Genomic DNA, 12585 nt, shown 5'->3' on the forward strand with positions numbered 1-12585 from the left:
ACCCAGGTAACTTCTGGCTGTGCCCCTAACATTGAATTTCTCACACGCTTTGGGACTGCTTTGTGTCTCCTCTCACTGTCGAATGCAGCTGTTGGAAAGGGCCCTTCTAACAGCGATTTCTGACTCCTGAATATTTACCAAAGGCTGCCCGGGGCAGTGGTGGAGTCACTGTCCCAGGAACGATTTAAAACCAGGTAGAGGTGGCACCTGGGGACGTGGGTTAGGGGTGGCCGTGGCAGCACTGGGTTAGTGGCTGGCCTTGATCCTCCCAGAGGGCTTTTCCAACCTAAACAGTTCTATGATTCTCTCCTTATCCTGCCTGTCCTCACAAATCTCATTTACTGTCATCATCGTGAAAAATAAAATTTTGTAGTGTAAATGGGAGCAAATATTTGATGTCACATGGAGCTTTCCTCGCATTAATTAGCAATTTACTGAATAAATATCGCTGTGCAAACCAACAATCAGTATCTTATAATTAAAAGCTTGTTCATGTTTATCTGTGATCTTTCCCCAACGATAAAACCCTGTGAAAACCACAGGCTACAGATGTTCCCAAAACGGGGAGGCGTTGATGTAAAGAAACTCCTGGAGATGAGCCCCGTGGCTCTGCTGCGGGCACGTGGGGCTGGCAGTGCCCTGCTCCCGGCAGGGCTGCACGCCGCTCTGGGGCTGCTCCAGCTCAGGGCTTGGAGAATGCCCTGCCCTGGAAGCGTTCCCGTGGTTTCCAGCGCAGGATCCCACCCCTGCCCCGGAACCCAGGGCGCGCTCCCTGCTCGCTGCTTTCCTTCCCCGGTGCTCCTGTGTGCCAGTCAATGTTCTGCAGAGTCAAACCACGAAATCCTCCCATTCTGCACGAGTCATTCATCAATAAAAACAAACACTTGAGTCCAGACCCTTTTGTGTCTGACCCAGAGCCTGTTGCCAAAGCCCACAAAGATCTTTAGCCTCCAGATTTCCCATGGTCAAACAAAATAAGGTCTGAGTGGCATTAAATATCACTTTTGCATTACACACATTTTTCTCTCACACAGAGTGTCATAAGTGGATAAAGAACCTGATATTGTGGGTACCTAAAGCCCAACACAGCTTCTGCTGAGGGACCTTCAGGGACGAGAGGCCAGTGTGCTGTTAAAGATTAAAACCCAACCGTCTGCTTTTATGCTTGAGAGTCCTTCGTGACTCCCCGGTGACATCACATTCATCTCACTGTATTTGAAAAATGCATTTAAATGTCAAAACTAAAGTACCCAAACAAGGGCTCCTTAGCACACTAACTGTTAACACATTGCTGAGCCAAACACCTTCCCCAAGACATATGGGGCCGACTCTATCCATAAAATATACCACAAGTAACACACAAAGTCCCAGAGGAAATAAATACTCTCCGCTCTAGTCTGACCTGGTTTTCCCTCCCAAAACACACTTGAAGACATGTTTCACTGCAGGAGTGGACATCAATTTCAAATCCCTTTGTACGGCACTGCACCTGCCCAAGGCTGGAGAGGCTGCAGGCCACGGCTGCAGGCTGCGTTCAGGGGAGGGGCTGCGGGCAGGGGGCTGCTGCCAAGGCCACTCACTGGGTGTGCTTCACCCCAATTGAAATAAAACTGTTCAGATCAATGAACTCAGTAATTTACTTCAGACAGACCTAATCAGTGCAAGGTAAAAGAGAGGCAACTTTGCAAAATGTAAATGAACCCGACGCCAGAGACACAAGTAATGGGAATTCAATGGCAGCTGGTGCCAGAGAGCAGAACCATGAGCTGTCCCCGATTCCAGCTGCTCGGAATACAGAGAAGGTGGCAGAGGAGCACGCTCCTTCCTCTTGCCCTGCAAAACTGTGGCAGCAGGATGCTCAGCCTGGGAGTGAGGAGCCGCTCTGCCCTGCCCTGGGGCTGGCTGACACCCTGAACACCCCAGAGCAGGGTGACCAGCCTGCTGGGAATTGCCTCCTCCCTGTACAAGTCCCAGTGCCTCTGAAAGTGCCGAAGCAAACTGGCCCAGACCATCCAAACCCCAGCCAGGAAAGAGAACCTGCCCACAGCCAGTGGCAGCTGGAGAGCCAGGATCAGTGGGAAGGGCAGAGGGCAGGGAGAACTCCACGGACCCTCAAGCTTGGCCCACGTGCTGTGAGCCCCACTTTCCTGCAGGAGCAGAGCCAGCCCCAGGGCTGGGGGGCTGCAGGGGGCAGCCATGGGAAGGACAAAATGCCTGTGTGCTCAGGGAAGCGTGGGAATGAAGCCAGGGCACGCAGTGCTCATATCAGTGCTGGCACCACTGAGGCAGCAGCAGCTTTTTCAGAGAAGAGCAGTTAGGTCTTCATAATGGACTGCAACTTTCTAGAATAATTTAATTTTTTCCTACTGTTACGATGCCAGAATTTCAATCAGACAAAACTGTATAATGGATTTCTTTTGCTGGGCATGTTACATAAATTGCATATTCAAGTACTATAAAATATTTGTAACAGACAGGTACTTTCCTAAATTGGGTCTGACAGTAAGCGATAGTGACTGGAATATTTATGTGATGGCACCTATGCAAGGAGGCAGAATGCAGGGTGTGGGACCAGGAACACGGCAGCAGGAATCCCACACAGGGTTTCAGCTTTTCTGCCCTGCTGCACTGAGAGCTGAGTGTGTGCTCAGTGCCATGGGAGAGCAGTGGCAGAGCCATCATGCAGAGAGCCCTGCAGCAGGGATTTGGACAGATCCTGCCTTCCCCCTCCTCTTGAAGCCCATTTACCCATTTTGGCAGCAGCACGGGGGGAGCACACAGGGCTGGGGACCCGGCTGCCCTGCCCGAGGGGGCAACGGGGGTCTGGAAGGGTGCTCCTCACCCAGGGCAGCTGCTCCCAGCTCTTGCCCAGGTCTTGCTCTGTTGCCAGAGCCTCCCTGAGCTCGAGCACTCATTTTGGTAGCGTTTCCTTGACAATCACAGTTGGCAGGACCGTACTTCGCTATTTACAATTAAAATATTGTATTGATACAAATAGGCTTTGGCAGGCGCTTCAAGAGGTTTTTAATTGAATGATTATTGTATTAAATAACTGTTTTTAATGGAGCATGAACTTGTTTAAATGATGACTGTAGAGCTACTGAAAGTCCAGCAAACTTCCCAGGTAGTTCCAGCTTTTCACAAATAAATATATCTTACCAGCAAGAGAATTTCCTGGCTGAGCATGGACAGTGGCAGGGCAGAAGCTGCCAGCCCTGGGCCGAGCTCTGGGGCTGTGGCTGGCACTTTCTCAGGCTGCTGGGGCAGCCCAGCACAGCAATGCCCACGGTGCACGCGCTGCTCCTGGAGTGCAAGTGCTGGGTGGGCAGGAGGATGAAGGGAGGGCAAGCTGGGCTTTGTTAGCCCTGATCACAGGTCAGCTGCAGCACCAGCACCGAGAGCCCCTGAGCCACCCGCCCTGAGCCCACCCTGAGCCCCGGGGCTCTGACTCCTGCCAGGACATTTCCAGCCCCTCCAGGCTGTCGTGCAGACCCGCGTGGCACAGACAGCTCTGCCTGCCTCCCCTCCCCAGCAGCTCCCGTCAGCCGGCCTTGCACACCAGCAGCAGGAGCAAACAGGAGGAGGAGCCCCTCTGAAAAAGGCTTGCACAGCTCTTCAGCATGGGCAGGATTAATCACAAACAATAATTGCCACACCAAGAGATAACACTTCAGCAGCTCAGGACCTGCCCAGCCTGGGGGGAGCAGCAGTCACGGTGCATCCCAGCATGACCCCCCTCTCCCCACTCCCCCTCCGTTTATTAAATCATCACTCACAGCAGTTCTGGGTCTCGTGATTTGTCAGATCAGAAAAAGAGCAGCGAGCCAGCAGAGCCCAGCCTGTGCACTGCTCAGCACCCCTCTAACCTTCTGCTCCCACTCACAGCAGCACCTTTGCTGCCTCAAGACAGAATGTTCCCTGGCCCTGGGCTCACCACGGGGGTGGCCACCCCCAGTCCCCTTTTGTGTGCCAGGGAGGCTCCCAGCTGATGACAGCACTGGGCACCATTAGTTTATTGCCTCCATTAAGGCTCCAATAATTTAACAACAGATCAATAAACCATTATTAGCCTCCAGCCTTGGAAACCCAGTCACCCCTAAGCCACCCAGCTCTGACAGGCTCACGGGTTCTCACCGTGAGGAGCCAGGACAGCTGGTTCACACAGCCTGGCTGCCCAAGCACTCCTTGCTGCAGGAAGGGGCTGCCCCACTTCTCCCAAAAAGAGATCGGGTCTCCAGCTGGCAGGGACTGGTGGCAGTGAAGGCAGCCTCTGTGGGGGAGAGCCAGGGATGCCCCGTGCCCACAGGACACCCCTGCAGGGCACCCCCAGCACTGACAGGCAGCTGGGTGCCACCAGGGCATGGCACTGTCCCCCCGATCCCACACCCAGCTGGGCCACAGGAGCCCGCAGCCCCTGCTGATCCCTGTGCATGAAAACCAGTACTGCTCCTTTAGCTCTGAAACACCTGCACGGCCCTCGCTGCAAGAGAGTTTGCAATTTGAGCTGCTAGTGATTTACCTTGCTAAAATTAATTCAGCAATTTTCCATAAATTATGTGCAGCTCAATAATAAAGAATATTTCTACATTTGGAAGCTTTCCATTACGGGTCCTGCTCCTCTGCAGAATAAAATCACTTTTCAGAAACAGAACTATCTGAAAGTATTTTCTAAGAAGTGATATTGAATTGGTACATTAGAGGAGAAAGTTGGGCTCCTTTTGTAAGAATCATACATTTCACAATAGTCTGAACAAAGGAAGTTGTCTCTGAATGCCGTAATTTAGTCCTGAAAAAGTGACAAACAAATAATTCCAACTAAACTAGAGAAAGAAAAGTAGTGACTTTTAATTATATAATCTTTTTTGATGAATTTATTTCTGACAGTTTTATAGGCTGACAAGAGAAAGTGTTTTATATGCAAAAAACATTATTCACTCTCAGCTGTTAAAGCATAAAAATTGTCAAATGATTTTAATACAGTTTTAAGTTTAATGTTTCTTGTCAGAAAAAAAGTCCACAGCAATTACTGAGTCACATGGCCCTTAATTCTTTGTTTCTGACAGCAAAAACAATAAAATATGGTTTTGCCTAAACATTTTACTGTACAGATTTATGAGGTTTAAAAGACAGCTGTTTTTCTTATTTCTTTGCATTTAAGGAACTGGACTTCCAGGCATGTCCAGCATGAGAATCCTCCTGAGCCTGAGCAGGTCCTCAGAGAGGGGGTTCAGCTGTCTGAGGCACACCTGCCCTGTGCAAGCACCTGCCCTCCCTCCACGCTGGCATCTGGGGAGCCCCTGGGAAGGAAAAGCTGCTGCACTCCTGCAAGAGCACCCCTCATCTCCCCAAACCTGCGCCCTGCAACAGGAAATGGAAATTCAGCTCTGTCCCCAGACCACCGGGAATTCCAGGACTTTTCAAGGAGATGGAGGATGACATTAAAATCTGGCATCCCTGCTCTGCCCGGGGTGAGGAGCCCTGGCATTTAACGGGCTTTGGGGTGCTCTGTGCAGCTGCAGAGCTGGAGTGCAGGGCAGAGGCAGGAACGGGCACAGCCCCTCTGCACCCGGAGCATGGCCTGTCACACGGGCGTGTCACACCCCGGGGCTGCAGCTGGCCACAGCCGAGCCCGTGGCTTTGCCACCGCTGTCCCCGAGGCTCCGGCACGCTGCCTGCAGAGAGCTGGCACCCAGAGGGGCACGGCACGGCCCGGGAGGGCTGGCAGCGCTGCAGAACTGATGGGCTTTAATATCAGAGTAATGAAACCAGGCTGAGAAATATTAATCTTTTTAAAAATGTAAAGAGCCAGGGCTCTGTTTCCATGGCAAACCACATCCTGCACATTATCTGTCACCTGGGGATTACGGTGGCATGGTAAATAGAGGGGTAAATACAGGAGAGAGGCACTGCTCTGCTCTCGGCAGATACCAGCCCTGCTGCCAGCAGAAGAGCATAATCCAGGCATTTTCTAGATCAGCCTGCTCAAAGCATCCATGTTTCCGTGCTTTTTCCTGCCTTTTCCACGCAGGTTTTCCCTGCCCCTTGGCTGTGCCTCCAGCCCTGAGGCACCCCTAAATCCCCTGGCCAGCTCCAGGCCCAGCATCCCTCTGCAGCCAGCAGGCTGGTCCACCACAGGCACTGGTTTGTGTCAGCAGCACAGGTTGTTTGGATCGCTTTTTCGTGTCCTCATACCCTCCCTATCCAAGCAGAAAGCAAAAATCCTACCCAAACCCCTCCCAACTTCCAGGAGTTTGCAAACCCCTGCTATAAATAGACCTCTAATAGGAGCTGTAATAGGATACAATTTATTTCCAGATCTGATGGGCTGACCTTCATCATCACTCGAGGCTCTACTTGTCATGAATTATGGGCAATTCACTCACTAGTGGAAATAAATTGTATTACCAGCGCTCAGCATCGTGTCCCCCGCTCAGCACACGGGGGTGGCAGCTCCTCCCTGCGCCGCTGGCACCAGCGACCCCCGAGCCCCTCCCTGGCAGCCCCGGGACCCCCGGCCGGGGGCACTCTGGGGGTGCCTGCGACGGTCCCGGGGAGCGGCGCTGCCTGTGCCACCAGCCGTGTCACCTGTCCCCAGCCAGGGACACCGCCTGTGCCACCAGCCGTGTCACCTGTCCCCAGCCAGGGACACCGCCATGTCACCAGCCATGTCACCCGTCCCCAGCCAGGGACACTGCCATGTCACCAGCCAGGAACACACCCGTGTCACCTGTCCCCAGCCAGGGACACTGCCTGTGCCACCAGCCATGTCACCCGTCCCCAGCCAGGGACACTGCCTGTGCCACCAGCCATGTCACCTGTCCCCAGCCAGGGACACTGCCTGTGCCACCAGCCATGTCACCTGTCCCCAGCCAGGGACACTGCCATGTCACCAGCCAGGGACACACCCGTGTCACCAGCCAAGGACGTACCCGTGTCATCTGTCCCCAGCCAGGGACACTGCCATGTCACTAGGCAGGGACATTGCCCATGTCACATGTCACTAGCCAGGGACTCTGCCATGTCACCAGCCAAGGACACACCCGTGCCACCAGCCAGAGACACTGCTACGTCACCAGCCAGGGACACTGCCCATGTCACCTGTCACCAGCCAGGGACACGCTCGCTGCCCTGCACGGTCACTGTGGTCACCCCGTGCCCAGAGGGGAGTGAGGACACGGTGGGAGCGAGGTGGGCCAAGCTGTGCCTGTCCTGCTGGCTCTGCTCAGAGCAGTCCGAGTGCCAGCAGAGCAGCAGAGCTGCCCCTGCCCTGCCCACCCCTCTGTCCCCTCACTGTCACACGGCTGATGAGGGCAGGAATCATCAGAAAGGGGTCCATCCCTGCGTTCCCCAGGTGCAGTTCGGATCAGACAAACAAAACCAAAAGGAGCCGTGTGGGTGCCAGGAGCTGGGGCTCCAGTGCCACTGGGGAGCACAGCCCCTGTGCCAGCCCGCCCCACAGCCACCCCCTTGCACTCCAGCATCTGCTCGCTCTGCCAGACCCTGGCTCGCGGGGAAGCAGATGTGCAGAGCCATTCAACAAGCACCAAACGCTGAGCCAAAGCAGGTCTGTGAGCAAACAGCCTGCTGCTCCAGGCTGGGCCCTGGGGAGCCCTCCTGAGCTGCCCAGCTCCCAGGGCCGTGCCGGGGCTGGGGCTGCCCCCAGGCTGTGCCGGGACCGCCCAGCCCCGGGTCGGTGCTCTGCTTGCCCGTGCACAATAAAGGGTTTCTCCAGCCGTGAGCTCCTTCCTGCTCAGCTCGCATCAGACATGAGCTCATGGTCTGTGTTACACCAGGAACACGCCGGGCAGGAATTCATTATTTCACAGTAGAAAATGTGTACCTGGAATTCTCCTGAAAAAGCCCTGAACAAGCAGCTCAGGCTTGCTGAAAGCAGCAATCCCACTCTTCCCCACTCCCTTTTCCCCCAGTGCATCCTCATCCCTGCCTGCATCACAAAAATTCACTAATGGCAACGGTCTGTATCAGAGTTTATCAACAATTCATCAGGGCCCTGTACAACCAGTGGTCACACACAAGATAAATTATAATGCATGGCATTAAAGAATAAGCCATCCATTAACACACAGCCCCTGTGGCCCGGGCAGGATGTGGAGACTTGAGGTAAGTTTTATTTATTTCAAAAAAGTTGCTCCAAACATGCAAACTACCAAACATGCAAAGTCACCTCTCACAGTAACATTCTTGTACAACCTAACTCAGGCTTATGCAAGAGTCCAATTCCAGGTAAGACCAGCTTGCTGTTTCTTCAGGAGATTAGTTGAGATTTTTCCACACAGCACAGAGAGCAGCAGCAAAGCCATGCCACATGAAGCAGCACAGAGCAGCTCGAACACTGAGTGTCCCCCCTCCCTGGCAGGGTGCAGGTGACCTGAGCAAGGGGGTAGCTGGTGGCCCCCTCAGGGGAAGGGATCCCTGGAGCCTCTGAGCAGCCAAGCCATGCCCTGGGAGCCGCGGGGGGAGCCCTTAGTGGGGATTCTGCTGGTTTCTCATCAGACAGGATCAGGGGTCTCTGCGCCCTTTCCTGGGGTTCTGCAGGGTGCACCTGGCTCTGTGGCACACAGGTGACTTTCTAGGAAAAGGATATTGACCTGGGGCTGCAGAGAAAAGCAAGAGGCTCTGAGGATCCCCTGGGCACCCGTGCTGTGGCCAGGGGGGACACAAAGGACACTGCAGGCAGATGCATTTGCAATTTTCCATGTTCTCCTAGGAGCTGGCGTGGCCATGCTGGGTGACAGTGCCCCTGTTCCCACGCCAAACAGGCAAGGCCCCCAGGTCTTTGTTGCAAAAATCTCCCTTTGTTTGGAAGGATTTAGATAGAGTAAAAAGAACCGTTAATTTTTAATAATAGATGATTATTGTTCATAAATCAGAAATGTATCGCAATTATTTTTGCAGAAAGCCCCTTACACAATATGTGTTTTTCAAGCAGGAGGATAGCACCAGGGCATTTCTCCTATTTCTCCTGTTTTCCCAGCTGCAGATGCACAGCGAATCCTAATTAAAACCTTTAAGTCTTATTCCATTTACAACAAGGAGTGTATCATTTTTCTTTTAGCTTTTTTTAATACAGGGTCTCAATGCCCATTACAAAAATTCCAATGCATCTTTGAAGTTAGCAGCTAATTATATTTCTCCAAGTTATATATCTGGAGTTCTAGATGGGGAAAAGGCAATTACTTTTTCTCTCATTTAGCATAACAATCTCTGAAGCTTTACTGGCGCTCCAGTGAGTCACGCTATAGATCAGAGCCCGGCTGAAAGAGGAGGAATTTGGGGGGAAGGCAGGATGCTTGCTCAGCTCTTCCCGGCTCTTTCCCTCGTTAGCGGGCTCTCCCCACCAGGACACTCGCTAATTGTCAGCGGAGCGGCCGCGGCGCCTTTGGCCGGGTGGCTTTGCCGGGAGGGCACTCAGCTCATCCATCACGGGGCACCTGCTCGCGCCGCTGGAGCACAGGGTCTGTCAGCATCTTCCAGGAGTTCATACCTTGGCTGCGAATGCTTGTGCCGAGCTGAAAATTGTGGTGTGATTTCTCCCGGGCAGAAAGCGGCTGGCTGAGCCCGTTCGTTCCCGTGTCACTTTGCCCAGGTGCTGCTGGCAGCGCTGCTGGCACCTGCGAGCCCTGCCCGCCGGGCTGCAGGGAGCTGGCACGGGATTGCTCTGTGCCCTGCGAGGAGAAGCTCCCCCTGCGGCTCTGGCCATCCCCACAGGGCAGGGAGAGCAGGGAGAGCCGGGAGAGCCGGGTAGGCTGGGCAGCACTGGGGCACAGGGCTGGGGACACCCAGGCGAGCGGCAGTGACCCACGGGAGCCTTGACCTTGGGTGGCTGAACTGCTGTGAGCTTCATTTACACGCTCCTCAGCCTCCTCTTCTGAGAGATCTCTTGCACTTGGAGAGTCTTGCCTCATTCTCAGAACTGAACTTTAAAATGCTTCCAGAAATGGGTCTGCAATTGTGCATGAGCCCAGAGACGCGTGTTTGGCCAAGCTGTGATACCCTGATTGTCCCTGCATGACAAGGAGTTTTGTAGGTTTCCTGCTCTTCAAGGCTGCACCTGTGATTATGTGAGGAAAACAAACCAAAACAAAACACCAAAACCAAAACAAACAAAAACCCCTCAGAAAAAATTAATTCCCTTGCACAGGCTGGAACAGGGGAGAGACCAAAGCTGCAAAGCTGGTTCCCAGCTCAGTGCCACACTTCTACCCCAGGACTGGTAACACCACGCGGGTCCACGCCAGCAGACAGCGCGCTCACCCTCCCTGGCAGCTGATTCTCCTGCTCTGGATGTGGCTGAGGCAGTCCTAGACCACTGACTGCTTCCCAGACCTGTCTGTGGCACTGACACCAGAAGTGTTTCTAGAAGCAAAAGGATGGAAAAGCATTCAAATGAAAGGAGCCCGGAATTGGTGCAGATAGCTCTGCTGGCATTGGGATTGCTTTGCTTTCCTTCCTCACCATCTTTACACACTGCAGGAATGCTGGTGGCCTCGGGAGCTGCCTTTCCCCGCCCCAGGGCTCGCTCCCAGGCTCAGCCCGTTCTCCGGAGGGCCCCGCGGTGCTGGAGCTGCTCCGGGCAGGGCTGTCACCCGGCGCCCAGGGCAGCGCAGGGCAGGGAGCGCTCGGAGCCGCTGGGGCCGCGACACCCAGACACTGCTGCTGGGGAACCTGTGCGAAATTAAATTCTCCACTTGGCTGGTCCGGGGGACTTGGCTTTGCTCCGCTGACTTGTTCCTTCATTATTTTTTTGGCCGATAACTGACTGCAAGCTTGTCTTGTCTGTTTAATACCAGCACAGCAGCTCCAGGAGAGGCTCAAGCTTGTCAGTCTCGGCGAGCGCGCACTGTATTGCTCTCCCCACTTCATTTACTCCGTGGACAGGAGGGGAAAAGCCTCGAGGCGCTGCCGAGCTTGGCAGCTGGGATGCAGGGCTTCTCTGCAGGATGGGTGCAGCCCCCCAGAGCAGCCTGGGCAGGGCAGGCCGGGGCACAGGGGGACCTGCAGGTTTCCGGGGGAGACCGGCGCTTGGATGGGGCCAGGCAAGCTAGGGACAGTAATTATTGAGATTAATCTCTCCCTCACACCTTGGAGCATGCCGAGGAAATCTCCAGGCAGCCTTGCAGCCAGGTTTGCACTGGACTCGGCTGTTTTGCTCTGTGCACCTGTGGCTGTGCTGGGAGCTGCGGGGGCTGGCGTTTCCTCTCCGGACGGAGGAGACTCTGCCCTTTCCAAATGATCTCTCCCTGTGCCTGCACTGTCCTACACAGACTGATGCCTTTAGGGGAGCACAAGGGCCCTGAGCCACGTGCCCAGGCAGGTGCAGCAGCACCTATCCTGGTGTTCTGGCAGCGGGGACAGAAGAGGGATCACCCCAGCCCCCCAAGACGGCTGTGCCTGCACTCAGCTGCAGAGCCAGGGCAGCCGGGTCCTCGGAGTAAGGCTTAGCAAACACAGTTGGTTTTTGTTTAATTAACAGCAAGCAGAGAATTTAAAGACTGGGTTTTCTCCAACCTGTGATAAATTAACCTCCTCCTTGCTCAGGAGGACAGGAACGCTCCAGATCAATGATCTTACTGATGCCTGGCTTCTCCTCCTTCAGAGGGAGAAAGGGACAGAGAGCATCAGCCTCTGCCCCTGCCGCTGCCTTTGGGGCAGCAAGTGGAGTGACTGTGGGTAATGATGATGAATGGCATGATTAAAGCTGGAACTCAGACCTACAGCTGGAATTTCAGACCCTATTCACAGAATAATCCAGCTCCTGCTGTGCAATTTGGGGGCACTTAGGGTGCAGCTGGAGACAGTGGGGTGCTCCAGGCAAACCCCGACAGACAGACAGACAGACACCCCTGACTCACGCTGCGTCCAAGGGGCCAGAGGGCTCCTGTCCCCACGTCAGGTTCGGTGCAGAGCTACTCCCAGGGTGGCTGTGGCCATGCCAAGGGGTGCCAGCATCCTGTGACAGTCACCAGGGGATATGTGGGCACCCACGGGTGGCATGTCCCAGACCAGGGACTGCTGGATTGGGGCTTTTGTCCCTATGGATCCTGGGCAGAAAATAATTCCTCGATTTTTTAAAAAATTTTGTGCATTTAATAAAAACTGGTAGATTTATAAATTTCTCAGAAATCACACAGACAGACACAACATCTGCAGCTCTGCCTGAGCAATGCTGGGCCGTGGCTGCAGGTTTTGCTTCTCTAAACTCCTTCTTTAAATGTATTTTTATACAGCAATGTTGACCTTTTCTGCCAGCCCCTGTGGAGCGAGGTTGTATCTTGTGTAAAAGTCATATCAAATGGGCCACAAAAAATCACTCTTGCCTGATTAAAATGAATAGTCTAGACAACGTGTGCATTTTCCTTCTGTGTCGTTAGCTTTGTGTGAGAGCTTGCAGCAATCAGGGCTTTTATGGCAGAAGCACAGCTACAGGTACAGCAAGCTGCCTTAGCGGATACTAATTACAATCCCTGCAAGAATTGATTTGCAAAGAAAATTTCTATTGCCTCAAGGACAAACGTTTGTGCAAATCATATTATTGTGTGTGAGAAATTGGCAACACTTTATGAA

This window comes from Motacilla alba, chromosome 17 (genome assembly GCF_015832195.1).
Source record: "Motacilla alba alba isolate MOTALB_02 chromosome 17, Motacilla_alba_V1.0_pri, whole genome shotgun sequence".
In the NCBI taxonomy this organism is placed as follows: domain Eukaryota; kingdom Metazoa; phylum Chordata; class Aves; order Passeriformes; family Motacillidae; genus Motacilla; species Motacilla alba.